Raw genomic sequence first — 17,238 nt, forward strand, 5'->3', positions numbered from 1 at the left:
TTTTATGGAGCCTGTTTTGCGTGTCATGTCTGAGAACTGTTTGTCTAGACCGGGGTTTCTCAAAACTCAATTTTCTCAATTTTGAGAATGTGAGCTAAAAGCGAACACAGCAGCCCTGTGTCACCCGTTTCTCACTTATCTGTGTATCCATGGTGATGACCCTTTGGGCAGACTCTCAGAACTCTTTGAACATTGGCACAGCTGCAGGGGGAGATGTTATTTTAGATGCCCAAAGCAGCGGGTTGAGAAGAGCCAGGTTGTCAGCGTGTCCTAAGCAAACATAAGGAAGGGGCGCCTGGCTGGCTCAGTCAGAAGAGCATAAGACTCTTCATCTCAGGGTTGTGAGATCAAGCCCCACATTGGGTGCAGAGATTACTTAAAAAAAAAAAAAAGGTAAACATAAGGGTTCATGATGCTTACCTTGTGCCTGGTTGGGGGGGCCATGCTTTCTCACGTGACAGGTATGTAAGTAGGTCTGTTTGAGAACTTGGGACCCTAAGACGCAGGTGGTATTTCCTGGGCCAGAACATCTCGGATATGCTCCTGCTGTTTGCACATGGAGGAGGTTGGCCTGAGCTATCCCTGTGGAGAGATAAGAAAGCATGCATTTGACCTCTCCAGCCTTTGCTTATAAATATCTTCTTCCTGCTGTTCCTGCATTCTATTCTTTGCTCTACTAAATCTTAACCTTGAGTATAACTTTATGTGGGGTGCTGTGAGTCCTTCCAGTGAATCATCAAACTCGTTGTGGGACCACTGGGACAGGGTTTTTTTTTTTTTTTAAAAACAAAGAATTTGGTTTTTCAAATTGTTACAAGACTTGCAAAATAACCTATTTCATATTGGATGAGTCTGGGTAGTTTGTAGCTTTCAAGGAATTGGTTCATTTCATCCAAGCTATTACATTTATATGGGTAGAGTGATTTACAGTGTTCTGTTCTTCTCCTTTTAAGGTCTTTGGAGTCGGTGGGAATGGCCAATATTTTATTCTTTGTGAGTTTTTCTTTTGCTTTCAGAGCATCTTTATGGATATTATCTGACTCGATTTCTAACTATGACCCTGTGCGGCAGGCAGGGCAGGCGTTATTATGGGCATTCAGCTGCCTGAGAAACATGCCTGCTCAGAGGTGCCTGTTTCAGGACCACACGGACAGAAAATCGCAGAGCTGATACCAGAGCCCAGGGCTCCTGACTCCAAGTTTCTCCACAGGTAATGAGGTCCAAACTATCCCTCCCACACCGTTCTGTTGCCTACCATACCTACCTCTCGGCTCTCTCTTAACTGGCGCCTTTACTCTCTACCTAACCTCCCAGCATCATGCTTTTCCTTGAGTGAACCCTATGTTACAGGTTTTCCCCTTAGTGTACTCCTGGCCTTCTCAGACTTGGCCTCTCTCCTTCCTCTAGGCCTTAATTTTGTTAGCTCGTACTTCCTCTTCTTGGAAACCCCCAACATACCAAGGTCTAACCCAGCGGTTCCCAGCAGGGAGCAATTTTGTCCCCCAAGGGACATTTGGCAAGGTCTGGAGACAGCCTTGATTGTCACAGTTGGTGAGATGCTACTGGCATCTGGTGGGAAGAGGCCAGAGATGGGGCTAAATATCCTACCGATGTCAAGACAGCCCCACCCAGAACAAAGAGTCATCCGGTGCAAATGTCAGTAGTGCCGAGGTGGAGAAACCCTACTCCCATCCCATGCCTGGGGAGGCCTCGTCTGACTCCTGACTGGCTCTTTGTATGTGCGCCAGGCCACCAAGGCTGTAAGGCTTTGAATTTGTGGTGGATATCTTGCCAATCCGTGGCTTTGTCGGCTAGAAGGAGGCAGAAAGGCTTCCTGCCACGCAGCAACGAGACAGGACTCTAGACCCCTTCGGTCCTCCACATCGAATCCATGGAGATGGAATTATTTTGCCAATGTCTCAGTGTCGGGTATCAAGCCCCTCCAGCTGGGTTACAGCCTCATCCACACAGAGTGTCCGAGACTTCAGTGGAATGTTGGGAATGGCAGGGGTCATGGGGATGATGATGGTGGCTTCTTCCCCAAGCACTGGAGATCTATTGGTTGCCCATTATCAACTCCTATGATCTCACTGGTGGGTCTTGTGGTTGCCTTTCATGTGTGTGCGCTTTGGAATGACTTGGCTGGGTACAATTTGGACGAGGAAGCGACCTCTGGAGGTTCCAGTGATGGTTTTGACGAGGGTGACAATGGCTGGAAAATCATCCATACAGATGTCCTCTGCTTCCCTCCATACCATGGTTTGCTCTGTGCTGTGCTCAGCATGGGCGCCCAGTTCCTGGCCCCCGGCACTGGTAAGGTGATAAGAATTAATCAGGGATTTCTCTCAAGGGGTAGAAATAAGTAGATTGTTCAGAAAAGGTTTACAGATCTTCTCTTCTTTCCGAGGTGAGGGGGAGACATAAGGAGTGGGGTGGCTCTAGTGAGGATGAGTATATATATATATTTAAAGATTTTATTTATTTATTTGACAGAGAGAGACAGCCAGTGAGAGAGGGAACACAGCAGGGGGAGTGGCAGAGGAAGAAGCAGTCTCCCAGCGGAGGAGCCTGATGCGGAGCTTGATCCCAGAACTCCGGGATCACGCCCTGAGCCGAAGGCAGACGCTTAACGACTGAGCCACCCAGGTGCCCTGAGGATGAGTATTTTCTATTGCAGGTTTTGTGGACAATAGAATTGGGGAGATTGCTCTGCTGCAGGCCCTGGGTCTGGGAGAAAGGGGACTGATTCATCTAAAACACACTAGAAGAGGGATAGGTGAGCCCTAACACAGGCTTCTTGGGGCTACTCTACAGGCATTATCATGGCGCTACTGGGCGTGTTCGGTGGGTATCATCACGGGGCCATTAACTCGGTGCCATCTTGTATGCCCTGACCTGCTGCATCTCTGGACATGTCCAGCCACTTCTATTGGCAGATCGGAGTTGAATGGTGGATGTGGAATGGCATTCCCACCACGAGCCTCTTCTCTGGAGGAGACTTCCCCTTCCCTGGTAGGCCAGCCTAGACTTAGGAACTTGGGACACATTGTGGAACCTGGAATAGAGTCAGAGTGAGGCTTCCTGCCCAGACTCTCACATGCCTGCTTCCTTGTCCTGGATTCGCCAGTTCTTGGCCATCCAATGATTCCTTCTTGATATTGGTAATTTGTGTATTCCTTGTCTTTTCTTTATTGTCCTTCCTAGAGGCTTATCCATTTCAGTGATCTTTCGAAGAACAGCTTTTTGTTTAATTACCTTTGTTGTTTTTATGTCTTTTATTTTGTTGATTTTGGCTTGCTTTTTTCCTACCTTCTGTTTTATTTGGGTTTATTTTTGCTTTTCTTTCTCTAGTTTCTCACGAGAGTACATTATTGATTTGAGCTCCTTCTGTGAACATTTAGTGCTATGAATTTCCCTCTCAGACTCTTTTTGCTGTGTCCCACAAATTTTGATATGCTCCATTTTCATTCAGTTCAATGTGACCTATTCCTTTGAGACTTCCTCTTTGATACACGGATTAGTGTGTGTCCATGTGTTCGGAGAATTTCCTGCTATCTTTCCATTACTGATTTCTAGTCTGATTCCACTGTGGTCTAAGTTCACACTCGGTATGATTTCATTTTGATGATTCTTTTTTGTTTTATGACCCAGGAAATAGTCTACCTTGGTGAATATCCCATGCGTACTTGAAAAGAATGAGGATTCTGCTGTTCTTGGGTGAAGTAGTTCTATAAATATCGATTAGGTCCTGTTGGATGACAGTGTTGTTCTATATCCTTGCCAATTTTCTGACTAGTAATTCTACCTGTTGAGACAGTGGTGTTAAAAGTCCTCAACTGTAGGGGCGCCTGGGTGGCACAGCGGTTAAGCGTCTGCCTTCAGCTCAGGGCGTGATCCTGGCGCGGTGGGATCGAGCCCCACATCAGGCTCCTCCGCTGGGAACCTGCTTCTTCCTCTCTCACTCCCCCTGCTTGTGTTCCCTCTCTCGCTGTCAAATAAATAAATAAAATCTTAAAAAAAAAAAGTCCTCAACTATAATTGTGGATTGGTCTGTTTCTCTTTCCATTTCTACCAATTTTGCTATACGTATATTGGAATTCTGTTGTTTAGTCCATACATATTTAGGACGGCTATGCCTTCTTGGTGGATAAATCCTTTTATCAGTATGCTATGTCCTTCTTCATCCTTGGCAATTTTCATCGCTCTGAAGTTTACTTCATCTGACATTAACGCCACTTCTGCTTCCTACTGAGTAATGTTTGCATAGTATATCTTGCGCTATCCTTTTACTTTCAATCTACATATATCTTTATATTTGAAGTGAATTTCTTACATACTGTATATAGTTGGATCATGTTTTTAAATCCACTCTACCAATCCTTATGTGTGTGTGTGTGTTTTTTTAAGTGAGCACACGGCCACCAGGAACTCCACCCTTTGATTCTCCCACTTTAGTAATTCCAGAGCACAGTACACGCCTCTCTCCTGGAAGCTCCAGCAGCCTTCCCAAGGAGGCCTCTCATTGGCCTGGTCCTATTCTTTCTTTTTTACCAGTGGATTTATACCATTTACATTTAATGCAATTTTGGTATGTTAGGGTTTAAGTCTGCCATTTTATTATTTGTTTTCTGGCTTTCATTCCTCTGTTTCCTTTTTCATGCTTTTCTCGGGTCGCCTGAACATTTTCTCATTTATCTATACTGGTTTTGAGTGCATCTCTGTAGAGTAAGCACTTGACATAAACTTTTGATTGCTGTAGCATCCATTTCAAAGACCTCCATCTTGAATTAACAGACTGCTGGGTGGATGGCACAAGTGCCAGCAAAACAACCAGTAAGGAACCAGGCCACCCCCACCCATGAAGTTCCCATTATGGAGAGCCCTGAATAACCTAGATTACCTGACGGCTTGATTGATCTCATTTCTCCCTTCCTGTGCCCTAATTCCTGCTCTTATGCCATAAATGTGCTAATAAAGAGTGTCCCTGTGAAACTCTAGGTACCTCACCCTCAGTCCCTAATAAAGGCAGAGCCCTAGGTCCTTTCTCTCTCCCTCTTTCTCTCTCTTGACCCAGGACTTCATGTGTGGCCCTGGGGTGTGTAATTAACCATGTTCTTCAAAGTTCCCCAATGGTATTGCTGAGGTGCCTCCTGAAATCATATTGAGAACCATAAGGGCTGGTCCAGCCACAGCACTGGTCCTGATGCTGGTGGAAGGGGGAACGCCTGTGGGGCTCAGGCATTTCTAACCAAGAACAACACTATCAATAGGCTGGGACTGACACAACAAACTCTTTGTATAGTTTTTTTTTTTTCTTTCTCCCCAGTGGTTGCCCTAGGTGTTATACATGTGTAACTTACTCCAACAGCCTACTGGTGTCAATACTTTTAACCATATTACCTCCATTTAGGTCTCTGTACCCATGCACCCTCATTCAGAACCACCTTACAAATTTCTTTTCCACATAATGTCACGTCAGGCAATGTTATGGTTTTTGCTTTAGCTATTAGACATAATTTCAAAAACTCGAGAGGATAGTCTAATATGTTTGTCCATAATTTTACCATTATCATTGTTCTTTCTTAATTCCGGATGTTCTCTCCACCCTCCAGAGTCTTCTTCTATTTGTATTAGACATTATGTCCAGGGTTTGAGCTGCAGTTTAGTGGGAAGAAGAGAGAGAACTGCATCCATGTCACCTTATCTGTAACCACCATCAATCTCTTCTAATACTTTGATTTTTTTTTTTTTAAGATTTTATTTATTTATTTGACAGAGATAGAGACAGCCAGCGAGAGAGGGAACACAAGCAGGGGGAGTGGGAGAGGAAGAAGCAGGCTCATAGCAGAGGAGCCTGATGTGGGGCTCGATCCCATAACGCTGGGATCACGCCCTGAGCCGAAGGCAGACGCTTAACCGCTGTGCCACCCAGGCGCCCCAATACTTTGATATTTTCAGCTTATTTTTAAATAAAACTTTTATTTCAGAATAGCTTAGTTTTACACAAGAGTTGTGAAGATAGTGCAGAGTTCCCATATATCCCTGTTTCCCCCATTAATGCATCTTATGGTATCTTTGTTATAAATAATGAACCAATATTAATATGTTAATAAAGTTCACCCTTGATCTAGATTTCCTTTACCTAATGTCCTTTTCAAAGTGTTCTGAGACCCCATCCAGGATACAGCATTTGGTTTAGCTGTCATTTCTTCTCAGGCTCCTCTTGGATGTGACAGCTTTTCTCAGACTTCCCTTATTTTGATGACCTTCACAGTTTGGAGGAGTCGGGCATTTGCACAAGGTCCCCAACTGGGATTTTCTGATGTCTTCTCTTCATTAGTCTGGTGTTATGGGTTTTGGGGACAAAGACCATGACAGTGGTAAAGGGCCACTGTCATCACATCATAACAAGGGTATGTACCATCAACAAGCCTGATCACTGTTGATGTTGACCTTCATCGCCTGGCTGGGACAGGGATTGTCGGGCTTCTCCCATGTAAAGCAGCTACTTTTCACCCCCCATCCCATGCTGTACGCTTTGGAAGGAAGTCACTAGGTGCAGCCAATATGGTTTCTTTCTTTCGTTCTTTTTTATTTTACACTTACATCATAATATCATCCCCACAAATGCTGACTTACTGGAGGAATTGGTCTTTCCTGGACACATATTTTCCCAAACATTTCATTCTGTTCATTACACCAATATGAAGCATTTACGCAGCAAAGAAAAAAAATCAAAGGCATGAATCAAGAGATTATTTCTCTTAATACTTGTGCTTAAAACTAATGTCCTAATGAGGCCTTTAAATACTGCCATAGCCATTTCTAGGAAAAACCTAAAAATCCTACGCAGCAGTAAGGGGAATGGAATTCTTCTGAACACTTCTGTTTGTTTCAGGGAAATTTATCAGAAGAAACAATCAGTTTCATCTTCTCTGGCAAGTTTGCCTTAAAAAGAAACTTGTATCTTACACATCATTTCCTCATGAATCTCTTGAATTCCACAAAGGAAAGCACGTTTGTGAGTGCCGTATTTGTCCTTTTGACACGGATAGGCCTATTTTTAGACTGGACAGACAGAATGGCAGAATGGCCTGTGCTTTGTGTAGGCTTCACAGCACACGGAGGCCAGTGACGTTATCATCGTGAGTCCCCATATGCCCACGCCATAGGACTCGAAGCATCATGTTGCCCTTTTATATTACTAAAGACCATCCTGAGTTTTATGGTTTTGTTTTTATGACGTATATGTCAGAACCAGAACTTGTTTGATGTTGAGTTTCTGGATATGAGTAATTATTACGAGAAAATATGACTCTTCCTTACCAAATGGCTCCAAGAATACACTGCAGAGGAAAAAGGGAGACTGCTCAAAGTAAGGATATTGTTAGAACGTTCTCTGTATGCAGGAGGCTCTGTACCGTCTGACATCATGGCAATCTCTGAGTGACTACCGCCACCCCCCACTTATCCACCTTAGTGTCACGGGAGTGTTTCAGAAAAGAACAATGAGGCAGCAGCCTTATCAGACAGGAAAACAACTTATAAAAAGAATTAAAATAATTGTATATCAGACAAAGTGCAGACATGAAACACAAATTCAAGAAAAAGACCCATGTTCAAATGGGAACTGAACCCCTAATCACGGTGGCATTTCACAGTGGCTGGGAAAAGGGAGCTCTTCCCCAGACGGTGCTGAGAGCTGATGGGGGAGGGGAAGAGCCGGACCTTCACCCCCAGGCCTCACCTCAAGGTAAATTCCATGCGGATCCAAGATTTTAACATAAAACAACGAGCAGAAAACATTAACGTTTTAACAGCTCTGAGTGGGAAAAGTACAAATATGCAACATTCGGATGCCATACAATAGAAATGGGGTAACTTGAGTTAAAAAAACCCCACAAACTCAAGAGACAAATGACAAATTTGAAAGGGTGCCCGCAAGGCATCTGACACGCAAGGGGACAAAACCTTCAATGAGCACAGGACTTTTGCAAAAGGATCAAAGAGAAAGGTGAACAAAATTAAAAAGAGGCAATGAACACAGGGAAAGATGCCTAACCCAGCCGTGAGTCACTTCTCATTGCCTAGACTAAACAAAGTGAAAATGCCAGAGGTGAGAAGTTCAAGGCCGCAGGGAAGGGGTACCTTCCTTAGGCTGGCTCAGCCAGCTTTTGCACGTGGCGCTCCTTCACACGCTCCCAGGATGGCTGCTGCGCCTTCAGGCGTCACCTCCCGGATCCACGAGAAGAAGGGGGGCGGGAGGGAAAAGGCAAAAGGTTTCTGCTTCGGAGTCCCCCACTTTAACGAGTTCTCGTGGAGGCCCAGTTCTGCTTACATCTCATTTGCTGGCTGCACGGCGGCAGTATGGGGAACTTACTCATTTTTTTTTTTTAAAGATTTTATTTATTTATTCGACAGAGATAGAGACAGCCAGCGAGAGAGGGAACACAAGCAGGGGGAGTGGGAGAGGAAGAAGCAGGCTCATAGCAGAAGAGCCTGATGTGGGGCTCGATCCCATAACGCCGGGATCACGCCCTGAGCCGAAGGCAGACGCTTAACCGCTGTGCCACCCAGGCGCCCCTGAACTTACTCATTTTTAACTCTGCCGCCTAGAAAGCACATAAATCCTAAGCATCCCACTTAGGGATCTTCACAAAGTGAACACATCCATTTGACCAGCATCCAGATCAAGGAACAGAGTGGCAACAGCGTCCCTGCAAGACCCCATGTGCTTTCTCCTGGTCACTAGAAAAGGTATTTTTTTTTTTAAGATTTTATTTATTTATGTGACAGAGAGACAGTCAGCGAGAGAGGGAACACAGCAGGCGAGTGAGAGAGGAAGAAGCAGGCTCCCAGCGGAGGAGCCCGATGTGGGACTCGATCCCGGAACGCCAGGATCACGCCCTGAGCCGAAGGCAGACGCTTTAACGACTGCGCCACCCAGGCGCCCCTAGAGAAGGTATTTTTAATGCGTACATTCTCAGTATGACCACAAGAGGGTTCGTTAAAAAAAAAAAAAAGAGAATATAAGTAACCAGCCATCTGTCATACCCATCATTTTCAAGATTCACCCAAAGGCACTCTGACTCTTAAGTCTTATATTCTCCGCCCAAGACATGTTCTGGTTCTTTGAGAGAGAGTGGCTGGTATTTACATTTGCTAGGATTTTATATTGTGAGGCTGGGACCCAGAGCAAGCGGGCCCCAAGCAGGAACTTTCTGCAGCAGGTGAACGCAGCGAGGAGGTCCCTATGGGAGGGGGTGAGCTGGCCCCCAAGCGTGGAGAGATATCTGACTAGGGAGACATCCCAGAGAACATCAGGGACCCCACTCCACGAATGGGATGAAGATTGGGATAATTTGCAATTCTGTCTGTATCTTTCAGAAGTGATAAGACCCCAAAATAAATGTGGCCAAATCTTAGAAGTCAGAATTTATTCAGGACTACAGTATTCATATTGAGAGAGACCCCATGACGAATACAGCTGACTTTCGCTGGGGCTCCCATCCTACTGAACACTGAAACATTCATCTTAGAGAAAGCCTGATCTGTGGAGGCCTCCGCCAGCATTCTAGCACTTTCGCAAGCCACGGGAACTCTACAAATGCAATAAATGTGAGGGCTTTCAGGAAAGCAGAGCTCATTCAACGTCAGAGAATTCACACTGGAGAAAAACCACATGCACGTAATGGATGTGAAAATGCTTTTAGACAGCTAATCAGACATCTGGGATTTCAGGGCAGGGAGGAGCTCTGGAAGCATAACGGACGAGGAAGAACCTACAATCCAAGTTCCAGACTCATTTAGTTGGGACTTGCGCTGGCCATATGTAACGAATACAGAGAACTGTCTAGGGGAAGCGTGCAGCGGCCTGAACCTGAGATCAGTCATCCTCGAGAGAAGCCTGTGAGCCTAATCGATGTGCAAAATCGTGTGGGGACGGTGTAGCCCTTTCTCCTCATTGGCAAGTTCACGGGAAAGACTATCTTGCGTTGTACGGACCGCAGGGGACCGTTTAATCCGTAATCAGGCTGATTCATACTGGAGAAAAAAACCCTTGACTACCAAGGAGGAGGAGAAGCCCTCAAGTTCTTTTCCTTACCGGATTTCAGAGAAACCTTCGCGGTGTATGGGCCAACTGTGGGGGTGGGGGAATTCGGGGTGTATTAAGCATCACTGTGAAGCATTAATCACATCAAAGTAGGAGGTTACCCTTTTTGCTTCCTCCATCCCAAAACTTTCATTCTTTTCTCTGATGAAGTCAGGAATTTTGTGTGTGTGTCTTTAATGACTAATCTTCCTAATAGCATCACTGCTTTTATAAGCTTAGCTTGTAATTCTACTAGGTCCTCAGTACTACTACTGAGTGAAGTAACCCAGTGGGCAAACGTCGGGGTTGGCCTGGGTTTTGGCCTTTGGGGGCAGGACTCCTCAGCTATGCAGGGTGCATAAGGGCTGCGCTCAGAGGGGTGATGAGGCTTAGTGGCAGAGTCTGCTGAAAACTCATCTGTGTTTGGGCCCCATTCATTTGATGACCTTCTATGGGTCACATGTCTCTGCTACTGATGTGGGGATGGGAAATGGGTGGGTGACTTGTTCTCAAGTTCTGAATGCAATGAAATATTGCTAGGATGCATGAGGAGGATGCCAGTTTATCTTTGTCGTGTACCTGAAACTAGAAATCAGAAGAAGGCAGCCCAGAGTTCCCAAGTTCAATGTCTCATTTCACGAGGGAAGGGAGGACCACACCTTTTGTCTGGCGTTGAAGAAGCACCTCCGTCCCCACTGCTTGGTCAAAGTTGGGGCAGAAGAAAGCTTAATCTAGTCCTTATCAACGGACAGCTTTCCCGCCTCCCAAGAGAACCAGGATGATCCCCAGACTAGGATTCGAAGCTTCCATAAGACATCCTTGCCTTCCGCTATCTTTACTTTCCAGCTGAGGTAGAAGAGATTCAGATCTTGTGCATTTCTGGCTCCTGGCTTTGCTGAGAAGACAGGAAGGAATGGTGGAGGGAGAGGGAAAGGTGGAGAAGAGACAAAGAATGAGGAACGTGGGAGTGCCCGCATGCAGGCAGTGGCCACAATTCAGGCCCTGCTCCTAAGAGGATCTACACTGTCAGGAAGGCTGGCTGGGGGGTTAATTAACAAAGAGGCCTCGTTTTCCACCAGTTTCGTTTCAGTTGCTGTAAACTCCTCCCAGCCAGTACTTGGCACTTCTGAAATCCTGCTGTGGACCGTGGCCTCCCGCAGAAGTGATCCGACCCACCTGCCATCTGTCCATTCCAGCTTGCTGCTCCTTCCGTGTGCTTTCCATGGCTTTCTGGCCCATGCTTAGGCTCTCCCCCACTCTCCCCACAGCACTCTGTGTCCCCAAATTCATCACTGAACCCCACTTTAGAAGATTCATGCTCATGTATCTAGAACTTTCCTAAATCTGTCTTTCCTCATTTGCATCCAACAGGCCCTGGGAGTTGGGGGACTAAGTGCTGGAATTGCTCTGGAGGCTGTGAGAAATCTTGACTTGTATTTCCTGCCACGTAAGTTAAGATTTCCACTGTCTACATTTGCGGCGATTTCCCATTTGGATCTAAACCAAGAGCCATGAGGCTCTAAGGAGTTGATGACGGACAGGTTCAGAGGAGTGCTATACTGGCTAAGAATGCCTTAGGCTTCAAATAGCAGAAATCTGTTCAGAAAATAAAGACATTCAATTAATGTATCCGTAAGACTGGAAGTAGGTGGTTCCAGGATAGGTATAGTGGCTCAACGATGTCATCCAGGACCCAGGCTCTTTTTGTCCGTCTGCTGGGCCAACTTTGGTATGTTGGCTTCTTCCCTTGCCTCATGGTCCCAAGATGGCTGCTACAGCTCTAAGTATCACGACCGCAAACATCCATGTCCAAAGCAGGAAGAAGGGCCAGGCCTTCTCACCATCCTTCCTTTAATCAAAAAGCAAAATTCTTCCCAGAGGTTCCTCCAGCCCATTTACTCCTAATTTTTATTGGCCCCCTCTAAGCCGACTGACAGCCAAGGGAATAAGGAAGGAGCTTGCTGCAGTGACTCACATGGGCCAGGCAGGTCCAGGAGCCATGGGACACTAGGGCGCCTCAGGGACTGGCTCTGCCCCCGGCCTTTTACGGGTCCCAGCTCTGCTCTGGCTGTCCCCTTCTTTCTCCCCTCACCAACAACAGGCTCATGGTTCCTCCCTCCACTCTGTGTTCCCTCCATGGCTTGTTTTTCTTCTATCTCCAAGTTCCTTCTTCAGTCTCATTCAGGCCAGCACATCAGTCCATCCAGGCCCTACTTGGCCTCATACTACCCTGTCACACACATACACTGTGCTGATGGGGTCTTATTTTTTGGGTTCGAATTTCCCCAAAGGGGAATCCAACTAGTCTGACTTTCCTTATATTTTTGAGCTGGCCGGCCTCCACTGGATCCTGGTCCAATGGGCAGGGTCACGTGATACAGCAGGGGCCGAACTGTGGCAGCTCCCCACAGACAGGGCTCGGGGCAGACAGGTACCGTGGCACAAGGAAGAGGACGGACAGTGGCTTTGTGGAGCCCGGAGAAACAATGTAAGAAGACAGGGCTCCTTTGATGAAGGCCGTAGAGAGAACACGGAAGCACCAGACGCACGAGTGAAAAAGCCATTTTGGACATTTCTGCCTCATTTCTGCGGATGCCACGTGAAGAGGAGGGGAAGGATCCTGCTGGCAGACAGAACCAAGGCCCCCGCGCTACAGCCACAGTCAGACCACCTTAGCCAAATCCAGCCATTTGGGCCTCTGGGGTCGAGGCCCAGACACAGCGGAGCAGAAAGAAATTGTTCCCGCCTTGCTCTGCCCGATGACCTGACTCACGGAACAGAGGGCCGAGATCAGATTCTCGCACCTGCCACGACTGCAGACTCTCCCCAACTTCCCACAGCAGAAATTCCAGCGACTGCTGGGACAGCGGGGAAGGTCGCTTGTGACCCTGGGAGGTCGAGCAGCCACTGACCCGGTCTCTCAGAAACCACTGAGCGGCTCTGACGGGGCCACGGAAGGGACTGTGGAAGCAGGACCATTTCAAAGTGGCTAAAGGACCGAGACGCAGTGCGAACTGGGGGTTCTGGCGACGCAAGTTAAATTCCAACAAGGGGAGAAGCGGCGCTTTAAAGCCCGAGTGATGGGCAGACCTGGATGTGCAGCCCTGCTCCCCCCTCACCCGCTGCCCGCCCTTGCGCAAGCTGTTTAACCTCTCTAAACCTTAGTTTCTTCATCTGAACACGAGGACAGGACCACGCTACTTCCGGGGCTGTTGGGGGGTTCCGGGGGGGCGCTGCACGTGAAGCCGGGCTGAGAGCCACCTGCCGCTCCAGCGCCCTGCCCCTCCCCCAGCCTTCACTCGATTATCTGTTTCGCCCTCCTCTACCTGTTTGCACTGATTTCTGCTCAGTCGGGTGTCGGATGGTCAGGAGGGAATAATGTGAGAGAGCATTCTGGAGACCCACCACAAATGACACTCCAGCTACAAACATCCAAACCGGAGCAGGGACACCTGGGGGCCAGCTGTGCTCCTGCCCAGAGACAGCTGGGAGCTCAGCTCAAGGGCCCTGGTAAGCAGACAAAGAGGCAGCTGGCAAGGGCCCTCCCTTCCTCTCTCTCTTTAACCCTCGATGACCTGCTCACATCTCCACCAGCTTCAAGGTTCAGCTGTCTGGAAGCAGCCCTGGGCTCCTAGGAGATGAGGGTCTATGGGCAGCACCGGCCCTCGGGACTAGCTCCTACGATCTGGCCAAGAACATTTTTAACTCACTAGCTTTAAAAGAAAGCAGCAGAGAGCTCCGCGGCTCTATAAAACCCGGATGTATACACAGGACTTGTTCCCTTTTCCCCGGGGGGAGACAGGGATTCTGCAGCTTACAAAACACAAAGGGGCACCGTTTGCATTCTGTGTTTAGGACCCAGGACTTCGCCACATACCAAAGGGAGGACGAACTCACTGGGGGGGTGGAGGGCCCAGGGGGGCACTGGAGGACAGTCACTAACATCCGTTCTCCTCTGTCCCTCCATGAACTCCCTGGCTGCCCCTAACTACAGGAGCACTCCCCTGCTCCACGCCAGGTGACGGCTTTCTACGTGCCAGGGGCTACGCTAGGTACCGCGGATACAGAGATGTTTCAGACATGGGCCGTGCCCTCGAAGAGCTGCGGGTTCACGCTGAGGGTGGTCCCTATGCCAGCCAGACTTAACCAGGACACTGCATGGACAGGTGCGCGACAGTACAGATCGCTTGCTTGCTCCCCGCCTCCCCCTCCCCGAAGTCACTCCCGGGATTGGCGCCATGCGCGGCTGGCAGCAGGGAGAATCTGGCTGGCCTGCCTGGCGTGGGCGGGTGTCGGGGGCAAGGGGTGGCAACAAAGACAAGATCACCTTCCTCCTGCATGACCTGGAAGAGCGCGACAACTGTCCCTGAGAAGGCAGGCCACGTACGTCTTCAGTCACAGTGCATCTCCACCCACGACTGCACTGAACCACAAGTCCATCCGCTTGGACCACAGTGACCGCAGCCGCACCTGGTCTCCAACCAAAGTCCCGTTGTGCTCAGAGGTGCCATGGAGAATACCAAGGACAGGACGTGGTTCTTCCTCAAAGAGCTTCCTTTAAGTCTGTTGGAGAAGAAGGTGTAGAAAGGTCATGACGGCCTAGAGCATTGCATGAGTGCTAAGGGGTTTTGTGGGCCGTGAACTCTCACAGGAGCAGGGATGGCGGAGTCTAACTGCAGGCCTACAGAGTCCCAGGAAGGCTTCAGGGTGGAGGTGGGCTTCGGGCCAGGCCAGGAGGCTGGGCAGATTTGGAGCCGTGGCGGGGGGGGGGCTGCATTCCAGGGGCACCTGTGACCTGGGCATTGACATCGGGCACTCAGAACACAGCTCACTCCTCACCCCCCTGTGAAAGTGGTGCCTTCTCCTCTTGCTGTGCTGTCACAGGAGGAGGAGACAGCCAGGGCTGGAACGTTGGTGCAGTCACAGAGCTCTGATTCTCAGAAATGGGGACTTGTGACACTCTCACTTCCTACGATGTCATCACAGTGTAAGGCCAGGACCGAGGACAGCCCATAAACTCCAACGCTCAGCGTTCCCGCCAGAGTAGAACCATGGGGGCCACCCTGGGGGGCTGCTGGTCCACAGAGGCTGGGACCGGGAGACTTTATGCTGATAAAGGCATCACTTTGGGAAACCTCCGACTCTTAAGCCCAAACCTCACTCCACCGGCATGATACACATGGCCACACATTTGGGCAGAATTCTGGCAGGATGTCAAAGAATTCATACAGAGGAAATCTTTGAAAATTATGAATAAGGGAAAATTTCCCTTCATTTCCTAATTCATCCTAGAGAGATTCCGTGAATGGCGCTGATGTAGGAAAATCCTCAGTAGGAGGAGAGCAGCTCTTAGAGATGAGAACGTCACAGGGCAGGGGCGTGGGACACATAAAACACAAGCCACGTCAGCCCGACCTTCCAAGTGCCATGCAGGAGAAAGTGGCATCCTCAGTGGGCCAAGCCACAGACCTCGCCCGAAAGCAGATAAGCCATTCACGAGCTAAATCTTTCAGATGGAATGAACTGAGGGCGGCGATCATTTGAGGAGAAATCAGCCCTTATTCTTCTCCTCAAGATCCTGACTGGGGAGAGGGTTAGGGCTCCTCGGGAATGAGGGAGCTTGTGGGGGCCCGAGGGGGGCCGCCACACGGGCCTCCGAGCACACGGGACAGAAAACGTTCCTATCGGAGAAAAACACGATGAACGGAATCTGTAGAAGGATTTTGCTGGAACTTAGAACTTTTAGTCCCCGTGGTGGTATAACAGCCTGGTTATAAGGAACACAGACGCCCCGTGGGACTGTGTGTTCAGGTGACAGTCGAGCACGTATGGTCCCTGGGGTAAACAGTGCTGAGCGGAAGAGAAGAACAGGGACATCGCCCCACCTCCTTCCTCGTCAGTCTTCAGTAAAGTCTGGTGTCACCTTTCCTGTTCCTTGCCCTGGCCTTGTGAGGGTGCCTTCACATAGGCCCCGCCTGTGTGGGCTTGGGCTCCGGGGGGCAGGAGGCCGCCTGTCCATTAACAGGCTGGTGACCATTGTGACCTGTTCCACACTGATGAACACAGCCCAGGGGACGCTGCTGTGACTGGCTCATTCAACCGCTCATCCATTCAACAAGTGCCTTCTCGGCAGCTCTTCTGCTCCGTCCCTGGCACTATTATTTGTGCGGGGGACAAAGGACAGGGAAGGAGGAGGGGCCGGCAGCAAGTGGCCTGGGGGACGGTGGGGAGAGGAGAAGGGACTCACAAAAACAGCAGTACCTCTGAGATGGCAGGGGAGCAAGTCCGCCTCCCACGGTCTCAGAGGGGGACTCGGAAGAGAGCGCTGAGGCGAGAGGGAGGAAGAAGTCTGATCTCGTGACTGTCCGCCATGTGTCAGGCAGGCATGCGATTCCTCCGAGCTACCGGCGAGCCTGGGGGCCGTTAGCTCTGCTTTGTAAAGAAAATAAGGGACAGGCTTGGGTAGTAAGTGGCCAAGCCAGCAACAGAGGGGAGGTCATGCCACGGTCTTCCCACCATCACAGGGACACAACTGGTCCTTCAGCACCGCTCTTCCAGAGACACAGGGGACAATGAGAGGCAGCTGGCGAACTGGGGGGGAGGGGGATGGAAGGAGGGAAGTGGCTGGCTTCCGCAGACTCTACTTCAGGGAACAGGGAAGGGCTCATTCACGCACTCGTTCATCTGTTCAGCAAATCTAGATTGAGCCCCACGGAGCGCCAGGCGCTGTACTTGGGCACTGGGGGTGTGAGTCAGACTGACATGGTCCCTGCCCTCATGGAACGCCCATTCTAGAAGGAAGCAGACAAGCCAGCACGCTGCGCAATCTGAAAGGGGAAGGACTGGGCCCCGTGGAAGCACAGAGGAGAATTACGTAACCCAGACTCACAGGCTTGAGAGTGACTTTGGGGAAGAAGTAACATGTTGGCTAAGACCCGAAAGAGGAAGCCTCAGCCTGGTGTGCAGAGAGGAACTTGCGGGAAAGTCTGCTGGTGAGGAAGCAGAGTGAGAGGGGCCGAAAGACGGTCCGTCTAGTGTATGTGAGGAAACAAGCGCTCGTGGGGAGGCACGGAGCTCAAGAGGGATCCTGAGAACAATGGGGAACCGTGAGGAGGGTTTGGTCTGGGGATGACCCGAGCAGGCTT

General features: G+C 49.2%; 1 long non-coding RNA gene across 2 annotated transcripts; it reads right to left on the reverse strand.

Annotated features, from left to right (window-relative positions):
* LOC103670133 lies at positions 1-14,926 on the reverse strand. Of its 2 annotated transcripts, XR_570494.2 has the most exons (3): positions 14,743-14,926; positions 14,421-14,656; positions 1-582 (listed from the first exon to the last, which is right to left on the reverse strand). It is a non-coding gene; the product is annotated as an uncharacterized LOC103670133 (long non-coding RNA). The 2 variants fall into 2 exon arrangements; XR_005835971.1 differs by having other exon boundaries at positions 14,421-14,926.
* Positions 14,927-17,238: the final 2,312 nt, after the last annotated feature.

This window comes from Ursus maritimus, unplaced genomic scaffold, assembly GCF_017311325.1.
Source record: "Ursus maritimus isolate PB19 unplaced genomic scaffold, ASM1731132v1 scaffold_2, whole genome shotgun sequence".
Taxonomy (NCBI): domain Eukaryota; kingdom Metazoa; phylum Chordata; class Mammalia; order Carnivora; family Ursidae; genus Ursus; species Ursus maritimus.